At 38.2% G+C, this 24,750-nt stretch overlaps 1 protein-coding gene and 1 long non-coding RNA gene across 2 annotated transcripts in view; both read right to left on the reverse strand.

Moving 5' to 3' along the window:
• The window catches only part of LOC106789262 (homeobox protein onecut), a 65,208-nt gene that overhangs the window by 17,443 nt on the left and 23,015 nt on the right, over positions 1-24,750 (reverse strand). The window lies entirely within an intron of this gene.
• On the reverse strand, positions 15,922-17,304 carry LOC106789263. Its single transcript, XR_001381979.1, has 2 exons — positions 16,934-17,304; positions 15,922-16,860 (listed from the first exon to the last, which is right to left on the reverse strand). It is a non-coding gene; the product is annotated as an uncharacterized LOC106789263 (long non-coding RNA).

The raw sequence follows: 24,750 nt of genomic DNA on the forward strand, positions 1-24,750 counted from the left end.
TATATATATATATATATATGTATATATATGTATGTACGTATGATAATATATAATATACGGTTCATACAGGTACAGCGAACGTGCATGGATATTATTATATCTGTTAATTATCTTGGTGTCGTCCAATTTTTGTATGTATTTATGTGTACATGTATGTAAATTAATGTTTGCATTTCGTCTCGTCTTGTCTATTGCATTATATTAGCGAGATATGAAAATAAAAAACGTATGTTAAATTTGGATAAGAAAATATGAACGTTTAAAATGAATTTGTTGTTGAAAATCGTCAGATTACAAAGTTCGATAGTCGAATGAAAGAATAAAATGAAAGATTCCGCGATTAGACATTATTTTCGGCGAGAAAGTGAGGGAATATAAGAATAATAATAATGATAAAGGAACAGAGCAACTACATAAAATAAAAGAAATCAATTTCCATGAGAAAATATATGAATTTTGTCTCCAAATCGTCCGATTGAATTACGATATAGGAATGAAAAGAAAAGTAAAAAAAAAGGAAGATGAATTTTTCCGTAATCGAGACGTCGTAATTTGATTATAATCTTGACGAGAAAGTGAAAAAGAAAAAGAAACCAAAGGGAAAAATGAGGAACTGTAAAACGTTGTAAAATGTGAAAGAAATGAATTTCGATGAGAGAGAATATTCATTTTCGAAATGGCTTTTTATTAATATCATTAAATAATATTAGAAATATAATGTACGATCGAGCCGCCGTCCAATTTGATCAAGAAAGTTCAAGATACGAAATTGAAATTATTGAAGAAAAAGAAAAATATAGGGAAAGAATAAAATAGGAAAGAAAGAAAGAAAGAAAGAAAGAAAAAAAAAAGTAATAATCGATCCTCGTTCGCCGATTGCGAATCTCACATTGTTCGACATGCCCGAGGGAAAATGTCCTGCGAATGAGGCCTGCAATCGCAGGACATCCTTGATTCCTCTACTACGAAGAGCAACGTGAGATCCTTCGTTGGGTTAGTTTTGAACTAACAGCGATCGAGTTCGATCAAGTTAGAAAAAATGAAAGAAAGGGAAACGCGTGCAGCGTACGTCTGCTAACGTTTCCCTTTTTTTACAATCGATTAATCGTTAATCAAATTCTACCACAATCTTTTTTCTTTTATATTCGTTTTCTTGCAAATGTTTTTTTTCATTCGAACGAAATTATATATGCTATATATATATGTATTTTACGACGGCTCGATATCGAAAAGAGGGAGAGGGAGAGGGAGAAAATGGAGTAAAGAGGAAAAAAAAAGGGTAGAAAAAGGAAAGAAGACAAAAAAAGAAAAAACAAAATCAAACTTTCCGACATGACATCCCATTCGTGTAGATATTTCATCCCTTTCCTTTGAAATCGTATTTCACACGAGAGAGAGAGAGAGAGAGAGAGAGAGAGAGAGGAATGGCTGTGAGATGTAAAATGAAACGATTAATGAAAAAACGGTTTACGAATCGATCGATCGATCGATCCATTTCTATGTATTAATATTTCTATGTATATATGCATATACTTAAACGTCGTTTACGTATTATGCTCGCGTAATCGAGTCACGATCGATTTTTTTCGAAACTCGTAATTGGCTCGACGGGGTTAATCACTGATATCGTTCGAATAATAATAGATAATTCGGTTTAAACATTTCCCCGATTGTTTAAACGGCATTTAAAGGCTTACATCATTGAAATTTCAATCCCAACACGAATTCGCGTACTTTGGAAATAATCGTCATTTGGATCACAAATGAAAGATTTTCGTATTAACGCGAAAAACATTAGATAAATATTTGATCCGCCAATGAATTTTACAAAAGGATTAAACTAAAAGAACACAATTTTATGCAAAGACAAGACGTGTGTGTAGAAAAAATGAGTAATATATTATATTATATTTGTAGATTGTTATACGGAATTGATATTAACTATCAAGCGGCAAAGTATATAAGTTTGTAAATATACATGTTTAAACGTGTGTGTAAGACAAAATATATATGTATATAAGTATATACGTACGCGCATGCATACGTGTACGAGAGCGTATATGTATAATAAGCGCACACACGCATACGCGTATGCGCGCACAACTTTTCGTTCCAAAAAAAAATATATATATATATATATATATATACTATAAAGGCAAGGTCAGAGGTTATTGTATATGCGTATGTATATACATATATATATATATGCACCCATGTATATGTATATATAAATATATATGTAATACGTTTCGATCCATTACAAACAATGCCATAAGTATAATCGGGTTATAATGAACAATATAAGTATGTGTGGTTTATCATAGGTGGAATTATTACGAAACACCGAAACTGAGAGACTCACAAGCAGGAAGAGGAGGGTGTTTTCCTTCGTTTAGAGTTGACCGATCTCACGTTAACATTGCGCATCTGGTAGTCTGCAATGCAAAACATATTTGGTAGGGTCAGGACGGACGACGGCCTTTCGAGAGCTGACGAGAAACGAAATAAGCGACAATATTCTTTTCTTTTCCATATATATATGTATATATATATATATATATATGTATTATCTCTCTCTCTCTCTCTCTCTCCCTTTTTCTTACTTCCCCAGCTGCTTTTCTGCTTCATATTATTATTATTATTATTATTGATTAATATTATCGTCGCCGTTATATCATTAGAATCACTATTATTGTTATTATTATTATTATTATTATTATTATTATTATTATTATTATTATTATTATCATCATCATCATCGTCGTCGTAATCGTCGTCATTATTATAATCATTATCGTTCCTTCAAGTAAGCTTTTTTTACGCCAACCTCTATCCTTGTCTCTATCTCTCTATGTCTGTCCCCTCATACCCTTTTTTAATCCCTCTCTCACTCTCTCTCTTTCTCTCTTCATCATTCACTCGATTCTTTCATTCTTCATCTTTCTCTCTCTCTATTTCTCTTGTTTTTTTCTTTATTTCTCTTTACGTAGAGAACACGAATGACGTTTTCTATCTGGCACCCCCTTTCCGCGAGACAAACGGCCGATCCTTGTAAGCCGTCGTCCACGATTCGTCTTTTTCTTTTAATCATTTCCAATATATGCTTAGAACAGTTATTATGTTTCTACAAAAAATATCACAAAGTTTAAAATATATAGTTGTCAAGAATTTAGGATTTAATTGAAGCCTACGTGCAACATAAAAGATCTCCATCTTTTTCTTCCCTTCGCTACAATTCTTTCGGAAATCCTTTTTTCTTCCCCGTAATTTATAAATGTTCTTCAATTTGAATCGACATTTTGATCATTTCAAATTTAAGTTGAAATTTCAATTTAAAGTTGCCGATCAATGGAACGCGTATAAAGTAGAAATTTGATTAACTAATCGTACTTTGTACTTTCTTCTTTAATATTTTTTATTTACTATTAAACTTTTTGTTTGTTCGTTAAAATATACAACGTTATACTCGTATCAGTAAACGCCGGCTTACAAGGTCAAAGCTCTCTCTCTCTCTCTCTCTCTCTTTCAATTTTTTTCTTTTTTTCTCGTCTCATTGTTTACTTTATTCGTTCATTTCTATAGATTTTCTTCTTTTTCCATTTAAAATCAAGTGCAATCCTCGGGGCGTACATTGTCGCTAGAGTAAATCCCTTCTCTTTCTTTCGGTTTTTTTATATTTTTTGTTCTCTCCTTTTCCCTTATTAGCACGTAATAAACGCGTTGTGTACTGACTACGAATAGAGGCTTACTTGACAATTTCCAAAGAAAAATCGTATCATCGGCAGCACGTACCATACTAATCTCTGCTTTTCTTGAAATTGTCTTCTCACATTTAAATATATATATATATATATATATATATATAAGTATACATATATACATATATATATTTAATTTTTGTTTGTTTTTTTCTGTTATTAAAATGTTCGTAGAAATTTGGACCGTGCTCCTGTAGAAAAAGGGGTGACCAAGATCGATCGAGAACTGAACGAAGTAGGTACCTACAAATTCGTTAGTTTTTTCATTTTATTTGAAAGTTCGAATTGGTGGAAAATATCGCGAATCGATATATTCGATATTGTTCGATGGAGAGTCGTAGCTCGTTAAATTAGAGTTGGCTAAAAGGTGCTACGTAGCATCGTCTCGTCAATCCGTGAAACCGCGGACCGAGCATCTCTGGAAAAAGAAGGAGGAGGCGTTCCAATTGTCGGAACGTATGTGTGAGTGGTGCATCGTGTATACACATATAGAAGGAACACCATGGCGAAGCTCCTGCAGCTTCGCGAACCATTGCCGTTTAGTGTTGCTTTCTTTCTTCCTTCCTTCCTTTCTTTCGTTCTCTCTTTCTCTCTCTCCCATTCACTCTCTCTCTCTCTCTCTCTCTCTCTCTCTCTCTCTTTCTTCCCCATGCATTTCCCTTTTCCTCGAGCACCGTCGAAGCGAGACAACACCGTCGAGCAACTTCTCTCCTCTTCGCGTTCGGCTCGATATCTCGATTCGCGAGCTTTTGTCAAATTCCAAAAGCAACTACTACCACTATTGCTGCTACTGCTACTACTACTATTATTACTATACTATCACATTCGTGTTGTCTCGCGAACGATGCTCGCGGGTGATCGTTTTTCTTTCTCTTTTCTTTTTTTCTTTTCTTTTCTTTTCTTTTCTTTCTTTTTTTTCACCTGAAAAGAAGAGATAGTTAGTGCGTGCAAGCTCATCAAGTTTTAGTTCGGAACGGACGGGGGAAAAGAATCGCGTTTATCTCCGTCTTCTCGTCCGATAAATAATGTAGAGAACATGACACAAAAATAAGAAAATTATAAGAACAAATAATTTGTGCGTTGCTCCTTCGCCCTTCGTACTTTCTTTCTTTATGAATCCATTTATCAAATTTCCGAAAAATCTGACCCAATGGTCGATAGTTGCAATGTCCAAAATCCTGAAACATATTTTATTTATAAAAATATACATTTCGCAATATATTTTGATTAACACAAAAAGGACCCGAACGATTACTCCCTTGAAATTTGCAGAAATTTGCCCTCGTCTCTAAACCATTACGAGAAGCAATCAAACCTCTTGAGTTTTATCTAACTCGATCGTTAATTATCAGAAATCTTTCAAATCTCTCTCTTCTCTTTCTCTCTCTCTTGGAAAAAAGTAAAGGTTGTGGTAATAACCAGACGATTAATCGGGAGAAACTTTAACGCGTCTACCTTAGAGAAGAAGAAATTCGTCCGCTATTCGTTATTATTGAATTCGATCGAGTACAGGGAGTCTATGTATATAGATATGATAGAAAAAGACAGAGACAGAGATAAAGGGACCGAAAGACAGAGAAAGAGAGTCGATTACCTTTGACGTAACCACCTGTTCGTTCGTTTTTCCTCTTTTTTCCTTAGCCGACGACCGAATTCGTTTCATGGCTCGTATCCGCCGAACACGTTATAAAGCTCTGAAGTGGACGGTTCTGGTGAAAAAGAGAGAGATAGAGAGGAAGAGACTGGTTCGTGGTGGAGAAATGGGTACCGATCGGAAGAGAGGGAATTTTAAAAGTAATTTTGACGTCGGAAAGAGTGGCGCCGCCGAAAGGCTTCCGACGGACCGTTACGTGCCTTTGATCGCGAATTAAAAGCTTCAAGTCGACAGTTTAGCGATGCCACCACCTCTCTCGTACCCCCATGCACCCCCCTATCTCCCTTTTCCTATTTATTTATATCTTTCTTTTATATTTTTCTTTCTATTTATCAGTACTCTCTTGGACTCCCTTTGCAACCACAACGACAGGACCATCTCTGCATCCATCTATATCTCAACCTATCTACCCATCCATCCATCCATCCACCCATCCATCCATCCATCCATCCATCCATCCATCCATCCATCCATCCATCCATCCATCTATCCACCTATTCGTACCTTTGCCCTGTTCTTTTTCTACATTCCTTTCTATCCCTCTTTTCTCTCTCTCTCTCCCTCGGAGTCCTCACTTGAAAAGACACAGAGATATCTCACACGCCATGTACGTGGTTCGTTAACCTGTCTGCAGCATTTATTGGCGCTGCCAATGTAAAAGGAGGACTTACCAATAACATATTACTATTTCAATCCCGAATAAAGAGAGAGAGAGAGGAAGAATAAGAGATCAGGAATAAAAATCCTTTGGGCACTAACCAGAATTTTAGCGTCAGTTCGGACAGAACTTCCTATCTTCTCTCTTACTCTACATGATGTTTTTTTTATGGGAGACATCGTCGACAGCGTCCTTTGAATTCCCGGTTGGTGCCACGAAAAGGTCGCTTGACGAGACACTCGCCGGATCGACCTATCGATCTCTCTTTCTAACGACGTTACAAGTTATTTATTCTGTCGCAAAAGAGCGCCAAAGAGAGGGGGAGGGATCGGAGAAAGAATTTTCATACGAGAGTTTTTTTGTTCTTTTCTTGTTTTTTTTTTGTTTTGTTCGTTGAACGTTTTAGACGACTACGTTATTCCCTAGCATGAAGGAGCATCGAAATCTCTGTATAAAACCGAATGATCGAGAGAGAGAAGAAATAGAGGGTGGGTAGGAGTTATAAAGGGGTTGGGAAAGAGTAGGGAGGAAAAATTAAAACGAATCGTAATAGCTCGTAAGAGAGCCAAGCTCGGAAAAGTCGAAAAGAAATACAGCTGGCACACGGTTTACTCGTCTGCGTTCTCTCTTTCTCTCTCGTGGTATTATCCGGGGGGGGGGGGGGAACTCTCCGGCGTTGGGTGGAAAAGGTCGAACCGTATGCGGGAAACGACGGTGGGTCCCGCGTACGGCACGAATAATACTTTCCGACGAGGCCGAGGCTTATAATAAATGTTTCGAGTGGGTGGCTGTGCGAAGAGAGAAAGCAAGTACCGTAGGTAGGTGGATAGCTAGGTGGATAGCTAGGTGGATAGCTAGGTGGATAGCTAGCTGTTGGGAGGGAATAACGTTTAGGCAGGATACGTTCGATTTTGTCCAAATATGACGGTTCGATTTACAAGGAGCGTACCTAGGTATATAAGTATATATATAGAAAGTGTACACATATACGTGTGTATGTGGTGGAGAGAAAGAGATAGTTTTGACCGGTTACCGGAGCAGAGAATCGGACGGGTTGAAAGTGGGGGAAGGTGGAAACGAAAGGTGGAACGAGTGGAAGGAAGAGGAAGAGGAAGAGGAAGAGGAAGAGGAAGAGGAAGAGAGGATGGGCTTGGAGTATGAGGTGGAGGAGGAGAACGTTGGGATTCGAAGGCCGGGCTTTTCGGTCGAGAGTTTCGGCTCGAATATTGGAAAACGCCGAGTTGGAGTACAAGGGAGTCGGAGCCTCCCGATATGCATATAAACACAATGCCTTCCTCCCTCTCTCTCTCGCCCTCTCTCTCTCGCCATTGCACGCGGGGACCCATACGTATAGGAGTATGCGCGAATCTATACACGGATCCGTGTATATACAAAGAGCTAGTCAGGATATCCAGCAACGTGTATATTTTATATTCGAGCGATGGAGAAGGAAGAAGGGACGTGGGGGAAGCTGGAGCACGTAGAAGAGAGGGCGACCGATTATGAGCTAAAAAGGGATGGAAGAGAAGCGTTGGAATAGCGATGCTACCACCTACGAACTTTCTCCTCCCTTCACCCAACCCCATCTATTCCCACCCCCATCTATTCCCATCCTCCTCCAACTGGCCGTCGACGGACATCGATGGAGGTTAATCCGAAACTCGAACGCGTACGTGCGTCCGACGGGAGTCCTCGCGATTATGACGATTTATTCCTCCCCGTCTCTTTCATTTTTTATTTTTTTTTTTTTTATACCTGCTAGGTATTATCCTAACTATGGATCTTTCTATCTCTCGATCTACGGAAAGAGAAAAACTTCTTCTTTTACTTACTTTTATCTCTGCTTTTGTACAATCATCATTTAGGGAACATTGGGATAGTAGGTATTTATATAAAAAGAGATCTGCATACGTGTGTGCATGTATTTAGGTTTTGAATTATATTCGGGAGAGAAAGAAAAAACCTTTACAACGTCAATTATTGATTTTTTCGTCGATCCGAGAATGATTTAGTGAATCGAGAGCTTGAACGACAACAGGAAGTAGAAATATTTGACGTTTATAAGTATATACATGTATATATACTTATATACTTTGCTTACATATCCGCGGGTCGTCGAACTAAATGCCAACGACACGATTGATGGAAATATCTAGTTAGGCGAATAAAAATACAATCTTATACCGAAGAACGGAATGACCTGGAAACTGTGCTAATGCTTTTTTCAGGGCTGATTTTAAATTCGCAAAAAGGGAAATTTTCGGTGCATTTTGCTAAGTAAATAAAAACTGATCTAACTTGTAGGATCACTCGGTAAGACCCTTTGATAATCGTTAACCAGGTAGACATTTTCGAATTATCGATACTCCCAGGAAAAATTGGAAAGAAATTTCTTTGATAGTCAAAGAGTTAAAATCTTGTAAATCACGTTCGGATTGAAGATGTTTGCAAAGTTCATTCTCTGTTCTTTTTCATGTTTACAGGCACATAGGAAAGATTATAAGAAGAAATGGTTGAAAAAAAGGAAAGAGTCTGGGAACGGAGGGAGGACACGACGAGTGGGAAGAAGACTGCGCGATTAAGGGATAAAGGGAGAGAGGGTGCCCTCGGAGGCACCGCTTTAGGCGAGTATTAATCATAGCGTCGCGCGTTCGAACGACGGCCTCGGCATTGCTGCGACGACCACCCACGGCCATTCATCAAATTGAGGGATTTCCAAATCCGCTATACGTGCCGAACAGAAAACCTACCTCGGCACATTATACCACCTCGGTCTTTTCCGACCTCACAAAAGATCGCGCGATCAGGACTAAACTTTCATTCATTTTTAAAACTTTCTTTTATACCTACAAAGGTAAGCGTACATCAATTAAATAAATATTGAATTTATCCACAAATTCTGACAAAACTTGGTAGAATCCTTTCGGAAATGATTCGAGCGTCGACGGGAATATAATAATCCGTTTGAATGCGGTATGTCAGAAGCATGAACGAAATATATCAGAATCGTCGTGCTCGTAAGGAAAGTGAAACGTCGATAAATTCCGATTTCCAAAGGACCTTGGACTACTGTCCCGTTTCATGGCGACCTATCATCATCGTTCTCGTCGTCGTCGTCGTCGTCCTCCTCCCTTTGACGAAAATCACGCGACTGTTTACGATATGCTATTACGTCAGAAACACTGGTTATCGTTATTTTCTACGATATAACGCGGCACCACTTGCCAGTACAAGCTACGAAAATAGATCGAACATCGTCCACGGTGTCAAAGCATTCGGTATTAGATGGAAAATTCATTATCTAACAATTGGAAAACGCTCTTATAAAATATTCTTCTTGCAATGAAAATCTCGACAAATTAATATCGCGAAAGCAAAGAATTTGAATTGGATCGTTTGAAAAATAAAAATGACAAAGCCACGGTTAAAGAAGGAAAGGAAAAATAAAATGGGCAGAGAGAGAGAGAAAGGAGCAACGTCGACTAAAATACAATTACCGATCGTAACGAAAAGTGATCTCGAGTTGAGACGGTCGATCGATCGATTTCCGGTCACCCGAGAATCGGTAAGCCCTTTTCCCCGCCACGTGTATCCTTCATATCGGGTATCGAGTTCGTTATGCAGATTCAATAGAAAGCGCGCACGTGAAAATTACACCGTTCGACAATGGTCGAGACTCGTGACTCTGGATTCCTCCTTCTTATCCCACCCCGTTTCCGCAGACCCTCTTCCTCTTCTATTCCTCGACACCACGATGAGGTTTCCTCATTTGCGTGAACTTCCGGTTTCGATTACTGGGTCCTTTCGGCCGTTATTAAATTACTGGTAACGTTATACAAGTACTTCCATGGTATGAGAGAGAGAACGAGTTTGGAAAGGTTAGGAAAAGGGAAGAGGATGAATGGTTGCAAAAGGGTAAGAGGGAAACGACGAGTTGTACAAGTGACAAAGAAGGGAATAATTGGGAAAACGTAGGGACGTTGAAGGGGGTGGGAAGAAGGGAAAAAGGGACAAGGATAAAAGAGGAGCGAACGAACGAACGAAAGTGGAACGTACTCGAGAGTTAATTCGATGGAGAACGATGCTCCACGCTTCGAAATAATTCCTCGAACGGGGTTGAGGGATTGCGAATTGAAGGGTAGGAGCGAAAATAAGGGTATGAGAGAAAGATCCATGAATTGAAGAGTATGAGCGAAAGGTCCAAAGTTCGTCAACGAGTGAATCGTCGAAGATCCTTCCGAGCGATTCGTCGAATCGAATAGGAAGAGCCGATTTATTTGCTTTCGAATATCTCGAACGATTGGTCGCTGACATTCCGTAGCTATGCGAAAGATGGACGTAAACGTCGGTCCACCAGCAAAAGTTCTGGACTACTCCACCGAGGAGTAGCATCCTTGCTATGCGACCGATTTCACGATGACTTAAGCTTACCAGGATAAACCTCTATGCTTGTAAACCTATCCATATGTATACGTTCATCTATATGTGTATCTATACACCTATTGTGTGTGTGGATGAACCGTTCTTGGGAAAATCTCGTATCGAGAACCGAATTCGGCGATCCATGAATTCCTTGTGTGTTGTACAACTCGAGATTACAGGAAAGCTCGGAGATTAAGAGTATCGAAGATACGTCGCCTCTCGCGAGTCTACAGAGTACGATTGCAAACTCGAGGGTAATCCGTCTCGATATGTAATTTATTATATCGCGAATATAAGGCGAGACGAATGTGGATATGGATAAACGAATAAATATATACTGATCGTTATTTGAGATTTTCAAGATTAACTCGTGAACTCAATTATATTTACGAACGTCAACAATATAATCTAAAAGATCGAGTACAGAAAAAAAGACATGTTTTTCTCAATTAATTCTATTTTATTTCAAGTATGATATAGACACAATATGTATACCTATAAGGAAAGAATAAACAGGTATAATCATTTTCTTCCCGAATAAGAAGATGAATAAAACGAATGAAGATTTCGCGTAAGCAAAAACACTCCTATATCGATCCATAATTTATGTTCGAAACAAGAAAAGAAGGAAAGAGGTTCGACATACTTCTGCTGGAATCCCTACTTTCAGGGATTTCAACGCGTCAGAATTTCTAAGGGCCGCTCACCTCCTCTGTCTGCTGTTATGTGTGCATTTATGTGTGTATATATATCAATATTAAAAATAAGCAACGGTATAGTATGCGATACGAAAGGGATGCTGTGGTACATACATAACCTACGACGTAAGTCTCGCGCGGGTCGAGGGCCGTTCTCAGTAACATATATATATACACGTTCTGAGAGAAAGAGAGAGAGAGAGAAATTCGCATTACTATATATACAAGTATGTATATATAGATGCATGTATGTATATGCGCATGTGTATAGAGATATGTATATATGTATGCGACGTGTAATACCCAAGCGAACCTATACACACGTAAACAAAGTAGTGCATCGAAAGGCAGTATATGCATGTGAGAGTGAGAGAGAGAGAGGGGTAATTACACGATATTGTCGCGTGGCACATATATCGACTATGTAGCCGCATCCGCGCGTCATACGTACAACCACAGACATACCCCTGTCTATATATAAACACACACACGTGTTCGCATGCCTATTCACGAGCATGCATCGGGTGCATTGGGTGCATCGGGAAGCACAAAGCGAGTAACGTAGTTGACGGTCTCTCCTCTACGAGTGGCGGCGTTACGATTCACCTTGTGGGTATACCGTTTTCGTCTGGTCTACATAATGTGTATATACTATAGTTATATACTATCGTTGTATTAAAGTATACATCAAAATCAACGAAAAGTAATACGATGACATGAGCTGAAATGTCTATTTTACACAAACAATTACAAGTTTCAAGTGTCCTACAGATTTGAGATTAATATTATCGCTAGAATTATCATCGCTAGATTTGTTATATTGGATTACTCAAAAAGTTCCTACGGATTTTCATTGAAAAATTGACAAGAACTATATCTCCACTTAATATCATATATTTCATTTGAAAACTTATTAATCATTTCATATTCTTCATTGCTCCTCTAACGAAGATCCTTATGTTAATCCGTATTTATTCAACAGCATAGAATACCTATGTCTTATCATAAGTCTAAATAAGCGGTCGCATAATGTATCGTATATGCGATAAGACTCACGTTAACGCGAATATGGACACATCTGTGCGTTCAAGGGAAGAGGATGGAACGCAGGGCGGAGAAGGATTCGCACGCACGCACACCTATTACTACCAGATGCTAGTATATGTACATAACTGTTACGATTCTCTCTCTACATATATATATATGTATTATGTATATATACATAATATGTATATATATAATATGTATATATATAATATGTATATATACATTATATATCTCCGGAAGTGGTGCAGGACTCGGTGGTGCACCGCGTAGCAAACCAACCATTTCCCTTCTCCCCTAACACCCCCGACTATACGCTATATATATATATATATATATATATATATATATATATATATATCTTACTGCATCTCTATTCTCTCTATCTCTGTCTCTATCTGTATTCTCGCAACTGGATTTCTCACTTCTATACTATATAGCACCGATCTCCTGTAAAGCTAGTTAAACGGGGCCGGAAATTAATAAAGGTACAATTAATAAAAATTACACATTTTTCATCCATCGAAGAAGGAGTGGTGGTGGGGTTAGTGGTACTGTTCGGTCTGCAATTCACCTATCCGAGCAACGACCGCATGGTGGCTGCTGCGGAATCTACCACATGTGCCTTTTCTTTTTTACTTTCCATTTTTTCCTATAGCTTTTTTCTCTCCTATCCTTTTTTAGTCTTCATTTCTCTCTCTCTCTCTCTCTCTCTCTCTCTCTCTCTCTTTCTCTCACTTCAAATTCCTTTCCATTTACGACTAGACGGCTGCACGGAATATTGTAATTAAATCTCTTATCGCGAATACGACAGTGAACATGATTTTTTTCTATGATATTATAAAGACGCGATTTGATTTTACCAAAATTTCTGATTTCATTTTATTCTTATACTTTAGATTTTTTAGCCAGTTTATAAACTTAATCATTTATATATTCAATATATTTTGAACGTATATACTATATTGAAACATTTATACACACTTAACGCGATAACATATTAAATGCATTCATTATTTTATTATTTAATATATTACATTACTAAACGTATTACTTAATGCATTTTATTATAAAAAGAAATAAAGAAAAGAATGTGGTAGCTAATATTAAGAAAATTCGTACGTTTACGGGCGCGTAATGAAAACCGTACTAGGAAAATTCTAATTACCTCGTAAGATAATTTATTCTTTTCCACGAAAAGTACTTTACTTCGTTCCTATGCAAATTTCTGGCGAATTTGGTGCAAGTCTCCGCATATTATGTAGCATATGTTTTTTTATTTCCTTTCCGCATATTATTTCTGGATTACAAATTCTTTGTTTTATTTTTATTTCTCGTTGATGTCTCTTTTTCTCTCGTTATTTCAAACGAGTCAAGTTTCTAGCGTCTAATTGTTTGTAAAAAAAAAAAAAACACGCAAGAATAATTGAATATTTGTTTATTTTGAAAAGTTGATGAAAAATTCATCGAAATTTTCTATCCTTTATTATCGTTCTCTCTTCCTCTTAATTTTACAGTAAAGCATATCACGTAGAGGTAATTATTATAATGAACATATTAACGAAGAGAAACACGAGTATATTTATCTTCATAATTTAATGACGTTTATAATATAAAATTATTCATTTGCTCATTTCATTTACTTCAATTATTAATCTTAAGATTTTGACTTTTAATTTTATATAAATATATGAAAGTTTTATCAAGTAGCACATTAAAAAAATGTTCCATTTAAACATATCATTACTAAAGAATATTTCTAATAGATATTAATAAACATAATAAATTTCAAAAAACACATACCTTCCACATTTTCCAAATAAGACAACAACAAAAAATGATATAAATTGAAAGAAAAATAAATCAAATATCCAAGTATATACTAAGATATCACGATCTTCAACGAGATACACCACATACATATAATACATATATATTTACATACATATATACGTAGATCTTTTTACACAGAAGATCGGTGAATGAAAATAAGAGAAAAAAGAAAAAGAGAAGAGGTAGGCGAGAAAAAATCGATGACTATACCAACAGAAGCCACGACGATAGGAAAGTATGAGGAAGGTAGAACGATATAAGCGAGTAGTTTTCTCTCTCTCTCTCTCTCTCTTTTTTTCTTTACCATACTCTCCCCAACCCCCTTTAGCCCTTTTCCTCATCCTGTTGCCGCTCTCGTCGCGCATCACCGACGTGCTAAAAAATTTCATTACGGAAAAGTTTCAGCGTTCCATTGGCTTAGCTTCGCGAAAAGGCGATATTTCGTGTGGACTTTGCAAATGTATGCTACACACATATATATACCTATACCTATAACAATAATATATAATAATTAATATTATTATAAAAATATTAAACATATATATATGCACGAACTTTATTTTTTGTTTTGATGTGTTGAAACCACCCCTACATTATTACCTACTTATCCTGTTACACCCTGTATAATATATATATATGTCTATTTATTATATTCGCAAAATATTAATAATTTTTCTATTAATCCAGGAGAAAAACTAAATTTAACTCTTATACGCGTAACGATTAAGATTCCATTAATTTCATACAAATTGGAGTAGGTACGTTAAAATGACGAGACGCGCGACTTTATCCTGAAGGATAAGTGAATTACAAAGATTATTGGACGTGGAAATCGCTCACTCTCTTTCTTTTTAACTCTTTTTCCCGAATCCTTGAAAACGCAGTGACAAAGTGAATCCCTTCGGAGCTGATACGCGACTACACGCTAGTAATCAGAACGTCTGACAGAATTTAATATCGAAACGATAAGAGAGGGAGAGAGAAAAAGGAAGTGTTCTATCGTCAATACCATACTCAACCCTTTTAATCGCAACTAATCGTGCTCGCTTCATTACAAAGGGTCATCGTATAAAGAAAGAAGAGAAAAAGAAAGAGAAAGAGAAAGAGAAAGGAGGAAGAAGGAGGATAGAAGGTGGAAGAGCAAGAGGAGGGTGCAGGAGGGTGCAGAAGGGTGCAGAAGGGTGCAGGAGGGCGTAGGTAAAAAGTGGAAAGAGAGGATACGGGTAGTGACGTCATATTAACAGATATCGTCGATGTCGAGAAGAGAGTCGTTCTCGAACGACCATCAGCCACCACTAACCATCCTCGCCCATTTCCACCACCCTAGTTATATACTCTCTCTCTATCTACGGTCCCCCTTCCCTTTTCGATATTTCTCTCTCTCTCTCTCTCTCTCTCTCTCTCTCTCATGCTCGTTCTGGCGTAACGGTGAAAAATTTAATTACAAAAAAGTTTTGGCATTCCGTCAGTTTGGTTTAGTCGCAATATATCGTACAGAGAAGCCGTAATTCTGTCTCCCTCTTTTCTCTATTCTCTGTCTATCTCTCTCTTCCGCTATGGTCGCGTATCTGTGGTTTATTCGAGCCTGTCTCGAACCAAGCTATCCTCGAAACCCAGCCTCCCATCCCTCCTCCTTCGTTTGAAACCCCTTTCCGAGTTCCCTTCGCCGCTTTTCACCACTACCACTAACGAGTGCCGGCACACACCGTCGGTAGCACTGCTCCAATCCACCCCACGTTCGACCATCTCCTTTCATCCGGCTCGACGAACGCCGCTGCTTCGTGCCCCGATCGCCCAGCCCACGCTTCGACTAGCCCGCACTTTTTTCTCTCTCTCTCTCTTTCTCTTTCTCTCTCTCTCTCTCCTTCTCCTTTTTCCTTTTCTCTTTTTTTTATATAAAGCGTTATATAATATTTTATTAATAATACGATAGCCCGCGAGAGAGAGAATGCTGTTGCTGCTACTGCCAATGGCGATGGCGATGCTGGAGTTAGAATATGGCGGACGAGATCCACCTACCACCCACTCCCTTCTATCTCTTTTTCTATCTTTTTCATCGTCCTTTTTTCTCTTAACTCTCCCCCTAGCCCACCGCCTTCATCTCCTCCTCCTCCTCTTCCTCCATTTCTCTCGATATTCACGACTAAAACGCGAGCATCGCTCGCGCTGATGGTAGCCGATGGCCCGGCCGATTTAATTTTAATTACATCCTAATTAGCCATCTTCCTTCGACGAAGCTAGCCAATCGATTCGTTCCGTTCCTTCTTTCTTTTACCTTCCTCTATCCCCACCATCACATTCATTATCTATTATCTGATCGAAGTGTATTTTTAATAACTATCGTATCAGCAAAATCATCGTCTATTTATTTTCGATTGGAAACGCATTTCCTTTTTTGATGACAGGGATGTTTTTTCATAAATACGTGCCAACACTTCAGGGGGTAAGTTTACGCATTAAAATAGGTAAAAATTGTCGCATGGCAAATAATCATATGACATTTTCGATCCGTTCGAATGTGCAAATATACTCCTGAAGTATTGACATGCGTTTTTGAAACAACCTATACGTATATATACGTCTGTTACTTACGTTTCGTTCGTTTATAGGTACCATAGCCGTTGTTGATCGATGCGACAACGCGGTTTTGTTGCACGCTCGAACTGTGTGTGCCTATATAGTAGTATCATCTCGGTTGGTGTAAATAACGAGAGTGGTTTTCGTGGCTCGCGAGTGTGCGGTTTACGGACGAGTTGAGAAGAACCCCGTGGACCGCCGACGATTTCCAGCTAGCTGTTTTCGAGAAACCATTCGAAAGAAGAAATGATATATATACACGCGCACATATATATATATATATACGTACACTCGAATCCTGAAATTCGACTAGCGACTAAAACGGTTGAATAATTTTATTTTCAATCGTAACGTTTCGTCGATGAGATTCGAGATCGTGAGAGAAGAGACCTTCTCATTCCGCGGTACTAGGCAACGGGGTGGAAGAGGAGAACGGGGCCGGTTGGATCTATCGAATGCTAGTGCACTTCCGAAAGTGCTTAGAAGAGATGGATGCACGGTGTTGGATCGGTACGACCTAGTTACCAAGAAGAACCAACTGAAAATTCTGGGGTCCGAATCGTGAATGATCCAAATTTGACTATGTTTCTCGATTACTACGAAAGTTTTGACTTTTCCTTCGACACCTTTCGCTTCAAATAGATATACACGAAACTATGATGAAAGAGTAGAAAATAAGTAAAAAATTGCAAATAGCTAGGACGAAGAAATGATGGTAGTTATATATTTGAGTCGAAGATTTTTCGATTGGTTCGTCGTCGTGGCCGAAGTTATAGTGAAAAATTATTTCTATCGTAGCGTGCTTCGATAGCCCTCGAAGAAGAGCTAACGAACGAACGAACGAACGAACGAACGAACGAACGAGCGCAGCCGAAAAGTCAAATAAGCAAAAATGAAAGCCTGCGAGGATCGATACTACGTTCTATACATTGATAGCCGCTGGATACGAACCGGATGGCGAGCGACCCACCAAAAGAGGAGAAGCAGGAGAAGGAAGGAAGAGGAGGATGAAGAGTATGAGCTGAAGGAGGAGGAGAGAGGTACGAGTTCTGGAACGAACGAACGAACGAACCAACGAACGAACCAACGAACGAACCAACGAACGAACGAACCAACGAACGTCCTCCTCGTCTCTGAGTTGGTGGTGATGATGAAGCTTGGACCCAACTAAGCTATCGGTGAATTCTTTCTCTCTGGATAAAATAACCGGCCAATTAGCGATGTTATTGAAAATTTGTCAAGTTCCGGGCAGAAAGACGAGCCAGCACTGAGGCCACCATTTCTACCTTCGAGCTATACCGAACTTCGAAGCTTCAACGAAGAAATGATTATTTCTCGGTGGACCCCGACCATCTCTACCTTCTAACTATCCCTTCCTTGTCATCTATCTTTCTTTCCCTAGGTACGGTAGCTCTCTCCCAACACGCTCGACTTCTTCTCGGACCTCCAAAGGGATGATTATATTCGTCGTTCGAAGCGTACCCTCGAGATCGTTCGCGCGGACGAATAATTTCCTCTATTTCTTTTATTTCTTTTCCTTGACTTTGTTACGTTCCACTTCGCGTCAGCCCACCTTTTAATACTATTGTCGTTATTCGGATCGCTATTATATTTGCTATTGTAACGAAAAGAATTTCTAAAAAGGCTAACCAACTAAACTAATATATCTCATTTTGATCAAATACTTTTTAACTAAATATTCAAACAGAAGTAAAGAGAAAAAAGCAAGAGTTATCGTTATTTTAGGTAGAAAGGAGTTAATCGAATCGGCAGGAAAGACAATGCCGATTTCGGTTTGGAACGATAAATGCAACGTGCGTGACGGTGTTTCTCTGTATCCGTGTGCGGTTCTACCGCGATAACGCGATTCCAGTTTCCCGTCGAGCGTAGTTTCCGCGTCGCGATTCGGCCGCGCGCCGCACGCCGCTATTTGTGTTAACTATAATTGTGTTACTTCGCTGGAACGAGAGAAGTTAGAATTTAAACCGCGAAGTCGATCGAAATAACGTTCGTTTCCAAGAGTTGCCCATGGAATGACCCTCTGGGGGAAAAGGGCTCTATTACGAGCAAGTTAAACGTATTTCCAAATGCGTTATAATAACGTTTCCAAAATCTATCCAAATTTACAACAAAACAAATTACAAGGATTACCCTCACTTTTACTCACACTTAATAATACTACCCCAAAAGGTTGCGCGCCTTTTTATCGGCTCCCCGAAGTCAACAGCGTACAGTTAATGTTTTTTCATCCATCCATTTTACACGAAAAAAAAACAAAAGGAAAGAGTTATAGGGGATTAAAATGAATATTTTTTTTGCGATAGTGTTCTCGTTAACGAATATTCAAATTTCCAAAGATATTAAAAAGTAGATGCATAAAAATTGCTCTCGCGTACTCATCTTTTTATACTATAATTAATATGCAAAAAAAAGAATAGGGAAGAAAAGAGATACATACGTACGTGCATGCAAAATAGAAAAGAACGCTATAAGTAATAATCTTTGACGACCTATAGAAAAAGTATACGCATACATTTATTAACAAATAATGATATAAATGCGTTAACTGCGATATATTAAATAGAATAATAATATTGTCTATGGGGCGTCCATCTTTCTCTGAATCTTTATATCTTCAGCGATCAGTTCTTACATGAAGCGCCGACATCGTTCGCGATCGACGGACGTATATTTTTTTGACGAGTTTTCACCTCCGGGATAGCCCGGCCGGCACGGAGAGGCACGGACGGACGGCCGGGCTGAAAGCCTCCGGGAGTAACGAGGACAAGGATAGAGTTCGAACTGAATGCGGCGGGAAAGAAAAAGAGGGTTTCGAATAGCGGCGGAGGGGTGAGATAGAACAGGAGGAGGAACACCAGGAGGAGGAACACCAGGAGGAAGAGGCGGTGGACGAGGAACTAGGTATAGGGAAAGAGAAAAAGAGTGATAGATAGACAGAGAGAAAAGGAAAAGAGAGACAGAGAGTAAAAGAAAGAAAGAAAGAGAGAGGGAGAGAGATAGATAGATAGAGAGAGAGAGAGAAAGAGAGGGTGAAAAGTGGTAGAACCAGGAAAGAGTGAGAGTGAGGGAGAGAGAGAGAGAGAGTGGTAGGTAGGTGGAAGGTAGAGAGAGACAGAAAGGGAGATGTAAAGATTGGTGGTCTCCCTCTCGACTGCCACCCTCCACATCCACCAGCGAACTGAGGACAAAAATCAATATGAACGTGTAGCCATTTCTCTTTAATCTGCCGCTTACTGGCTAGAAACCGAACCGAACTGCGTCGAACGGAGAGAACCGGACTGCTTGCTCATCCGTGCAAGAGAACTTCTCTCTCTCTCTCTCTCTCTTTCTCTTTCTCTTTTTCTTTTTCTTGTATTCGCTAGCTCGCTCGTTCGCGCGAATTCGCTCGCGTTCTCCTATCGTGTACCGTTCCTACCGAACGTACCGTTTTCGACAAAAATCGAAATTAGTACTCGCTCGCTAGCAAATTTCTATACGTATCCCTTCCTTTTCCCTATTACTTCTCTCCTCTATAATCATCCCTCAATACATATATATCTATGTATTTTCTTTTTTATTACATATATGGATTTTCATTTTGGGCTCTATATCTTGTAACTTTTCATTACATTTCATAAACGAATTGATCATATTTAATTTTTCCAACGTGATTAGACGCGGATTTTGATTACCTTTAAAATGATATATCACAAGGATGGGAGTTGTATTTAAAATTTCAAAGTAGGGGTTTCGCCGAGGTTCTAAGAGTGGTACTTCAAATTTTATCAATATTGATTTAAAATTTTCCTCCTCGATATTTAAATCAACGTGTTTTCTTTTTCTAAAAATCGAAATTACTTCGAATCAAGAGTTATTCAAAATGGCAATTTCTAAAATGAAGAAGCAACTCTCTCTCTCTCTCTCTCTCTCTCTCTCTCTCTCTCTATGCCTTAAGAAGCAATAAATTGTGTGTAAAAGAAAAAAGATATTTTACTTTGCGAAAAGTGTTTACATTTGCCCTTAATCATGAAATAAATTTGTATCTCCGTTTCTTTTTCTTTTGTTTCATCTTTGTTTCTCTCTTTTCCTCATTAATATAGACGACGAACGTATGAGAAAAATTTACCGAACGATGAACTACTACTATTACTGCCCATACAAGCTAGATCAACTTTCCTTGAAACAAACTACGCGAATAAATTTTCTCCATGGGTACATCCAACTAACTATACCTACACCTCTTTATTACATAAGTCTTGTATGTGCTCGTAAAATGTTTTATTTGCGAGAGATACCCAAGTACTTCTTAAGTGCCGACGTTTAAATTAATCTCTTTAATACGAACAACAAATTTATTTGATAGACAATAATTATTTCGTTTTAATATGTCGGATAAATCAATCATTTGACTGGAATGATCAATCGTTATATTGAAAAAAAAAAACAAATGGGTAGATCTAAAAAAGAAATTAAGTAAAAAATCTTATACCAAAAAAGCAACGCTAGATAAACAAGCTCTAGTAATAAGAATCTTCAATTAGATTAATTATCCAAAGTTTTTAAATCAGTCGAGTTTAATGACATTCCTGTAAGAGTTATTAAAAAGTTAATGAAGAAATGAAGATTACATTAAACGCGTAAAATGAAAACAAATGCTGACGAAGAAATAGGAAAGAAAGTGACATAATCAAGATTCGTGTTAATCTGTTAATTAGCATGTCGAATAAAACCGATTGAGGGAGTTTAACGCGGGAAAGTAACCAAACGTTTTCCCAAATTCCAAGTTCATTGAGAGGACAACATTTGCAGGGTAATTCCTGCTTGAATTCGAAATCTTACTAATTGTTAGTCAATGCCTACCGCAGCAGTTAGTATACGTTGTAGATGGAATCAATGCTAATACGACGATATCCTGGCACACCTGATCTAATTACGAAGACGCGTAGCATACCACCTATTGGAAGGAGACATCGATAACGATTAAACTTAAGAATTTTTAATATCGATAGTAGCATCGATTCAAATCCAATCATATTTATCCCTCCAGGTCTCTGCTCCTCCCTTTCAGCCCCCGTTAATTCGATCTACCATTTTTTTCATTAATTTCTACATCCACGATAAACGATATTTCCTTCGCGAAGTAATCAATATGCATTTAGATTTGCATAACAATATTAACGCTTACTATTGTCGCTTACTATTGTCGCTTCTCTAATTGGCCGATTCAATGCTACTCGATATATAGGGTGTATCAAAAATGAACAGGGTCTCCGAGATATGAATTTCTAAAAAATTATTCAACGTTACACGACTGTATACAGGGTTAATCCTTTTGGCATAACGAACAGCATTTATTTTATTTTTAATACAATATAATATTATTATACTGCATCAACTATAACTTATTTTACGGAATAACAAATATTTTCGATTTCAAATTTTGTGGAATGACAAAATAAATGTTTTCCTCGTACTTCGATTTGACTAAAAACCCCATGATAATTTTCCTATTAAATTTTAATACAATATCGAATATTATTTCTCTAACAATGTAACCTAAATTTCAAGGTAAATTTTATTACTTTTTAAAAAGTACTTAATACATTAATAAATTTAATGACACCATTTTAGACGCGCATTTTGCGTAATTAAAATCTCGAAATACTTATAATAATCCTATTATTAAAAGTAATAATAATGATGATGGTAGTCATCTAATAATAATGAAAATAATAATAATGATCATAATAAATGTCCGTAATCTATTAAACAACAAAATGAAATAAAATCGATGGCCGATCGTTTCCTGGGTTGGAAAAAAGGAACGAGGGACGAGTTGTAGATCCAGACGCGTACGTGTCTCCAATTTACCACCCACTAATCCCACTTCTGCGTCATTTCTCTGCGCGTACTTCACCGGTCGCTTAACAAGCACATAACGGTTGGAAAGGCATACCGTTAAATCTAGAAACCCTTAGCCAGTCGAATTATTAACGCTCGAGGTCTCGTCATTCTTCGAGGCCGTCTTCTATCCAAGAAAAGAGAACAACAACATTTTCAATAAGAAAGAAAAAAGAGAATACAGATAGAAATAAAAAACAATGGACAAGTGATACGCCTACGTTTTAGAACTATTACTAGTTAATTAGTCATTTCAATTTTACTTTTATTTTTTTTTTTTCCTATGTTTTTCTACGTTTTAATTTTCTACTTTTTATCAAGAAGAAAAAACCGAGACGAATGACATAAACGCACGGTTGGTGAGCTTGACAAAAAATAGTTTTGTTTACTGGGTCACAGCGATTAATCCTTTATAACGCCATATAACTTGGTGCACGCATGTGTATTTGTATTTTTTCGAAATATAATTTTTTTTTTTTCAATACCAAATTACAGTACTAGATTTCGAACACCCTAAATAAAAAATTGTAACTTCGTTTAGAGAATTTTGCAAAACTGAATTATCATAGTATTCAATTAATGCTTCAATACGTATTATTTAAAATCAATTTACACCACCAAATGACAATAATATTTGCAATAATTGAATAATAAATGACATAACAATGTATAGAACTAAAACAATTTATTCTCCCTATTGTTTATCAGAATTAATCGATTTGGCTCAATTTAACCCATTGGAAATGGATCGTAGTGGATAGTTGCCTTGACCGAAGGAAGATAAATCCAGAGTTTTGTAGGAGGTTTACGAAACTTGGCCCACATTTTTCGTCATATAAAGAAAGAGAATAAGAGATAAAGAGAAAAATATATAGACATATGTACACACACACACACACACATATATATTCATGTATATATATTGGAGCAGTGATACCCCAGCTGCAATATTCAGAAGGCAAGCTTACGGTACGCTCGGTCCGTTAGGTGGACACTAGCTCGCCCTACAGTACTGTTGGTACTACATATAGATTATTGATCAGGCAATAACTCAAGGACTAGTTGGGGTGCATATTACCACCATACAGAGCACTACGTTCCGGCCAATGTTGGTGCGCGTAGTAGTTATGCTAATTAAAGGCAACCTTTCCAGGTTGGCGCAACACACGCGAGCTCGATTACATACTTACGTGTTACACAGGGATATGAGGGAGGTTGGTTGTGGGAGGAAAAGAGGGAGTACCTAAATACGCGCGTACGTGTATACGTGTATGTGTATTAGTATGGAAACGACAAACACGAATACAGAGTCAAAACGGTCGTAGGAAGATCATTATGCGCACATGCGACTACCGTGCGTACCGCACGGACGAATCTAAAGCCACCTACCCACCCACTCCCAATGGTGTTTCCATGTGTAGGCAATAAGCGTCCTTTCGAGAAAGAACGATCCGAATATAGACAATCGGTGTGTCGGCTAATTGCAAACATGACAAATAAACCATTTGCCCGTACGCGATATTCGACCATATCTACCTGTACCTTGTTACACTGTAAGAAATCATCAAAATCGAGCAACCCTGAAGGGAAACTTTTAAATGGAGAGTAGTAGACATGCTAACTAAACTAAACAAACCAAAAAGAAAAAAAAGAGAAAAAGAAAAAAACAAAACCGTAAGATCCTCTTTTCGCTAAGTCCACTTTCCGAACTGGCTTTCTCAGTGAACGAGAAAGGTTAGATAATTTAATCCGGCCGAGCAAGATATACATACACACGTAGTACATCATCCCGGCATACATATACATATATGTATATCCATACATACGTATAGAATACATATATCCGTTCCATTTTACCGAAGCGACGCATCTCTTATTTACAAGACGAACGGTGCACGACGCGTAAACTCTTCGATCCTCTGGCAAAAGCTTTTATGAGGAGAGAAAAGTCGGCTTCTTAGGATTACGAAATATTTCAAGCCGAAGACTGGTCATGGCGATTTTCACTTTGCGAAGCAATGCTTCCTCGGTCAATCGATAGACCAGAAGCTTCGCGATAAGACGAACCACCCTGCTGCTGGCTGCTCGTAGAGGGTGGCGGGAAGGTGGCGGGAGGGTGGTACCAGGGTGGCTCGGCCGAGCTAGTGCTGTGGGCTAAAACGGAGAGAGGGAAACGGAGTAGTTGGGGTTAGGCTCGGGGGTGGG

The sequence above is a fragment of the Polistes canadensis genome, unplaced genomic scaffold, assembly GCF_001313835.1.
Source record: "Polistes canadensis isolate GaletaPanama2010 unplaced genomic scaffold, ASM131383v1 scaffold_173, whole genome shotgun sequence".
In the NCBI taxonomy this organism is placed as follows: domain Eukaryota; kingdom Metazoa; phylum Arthropoda; class Insecta; order Hymenoptera; family Vespidae; genus Polistes; species Polistes canadensis.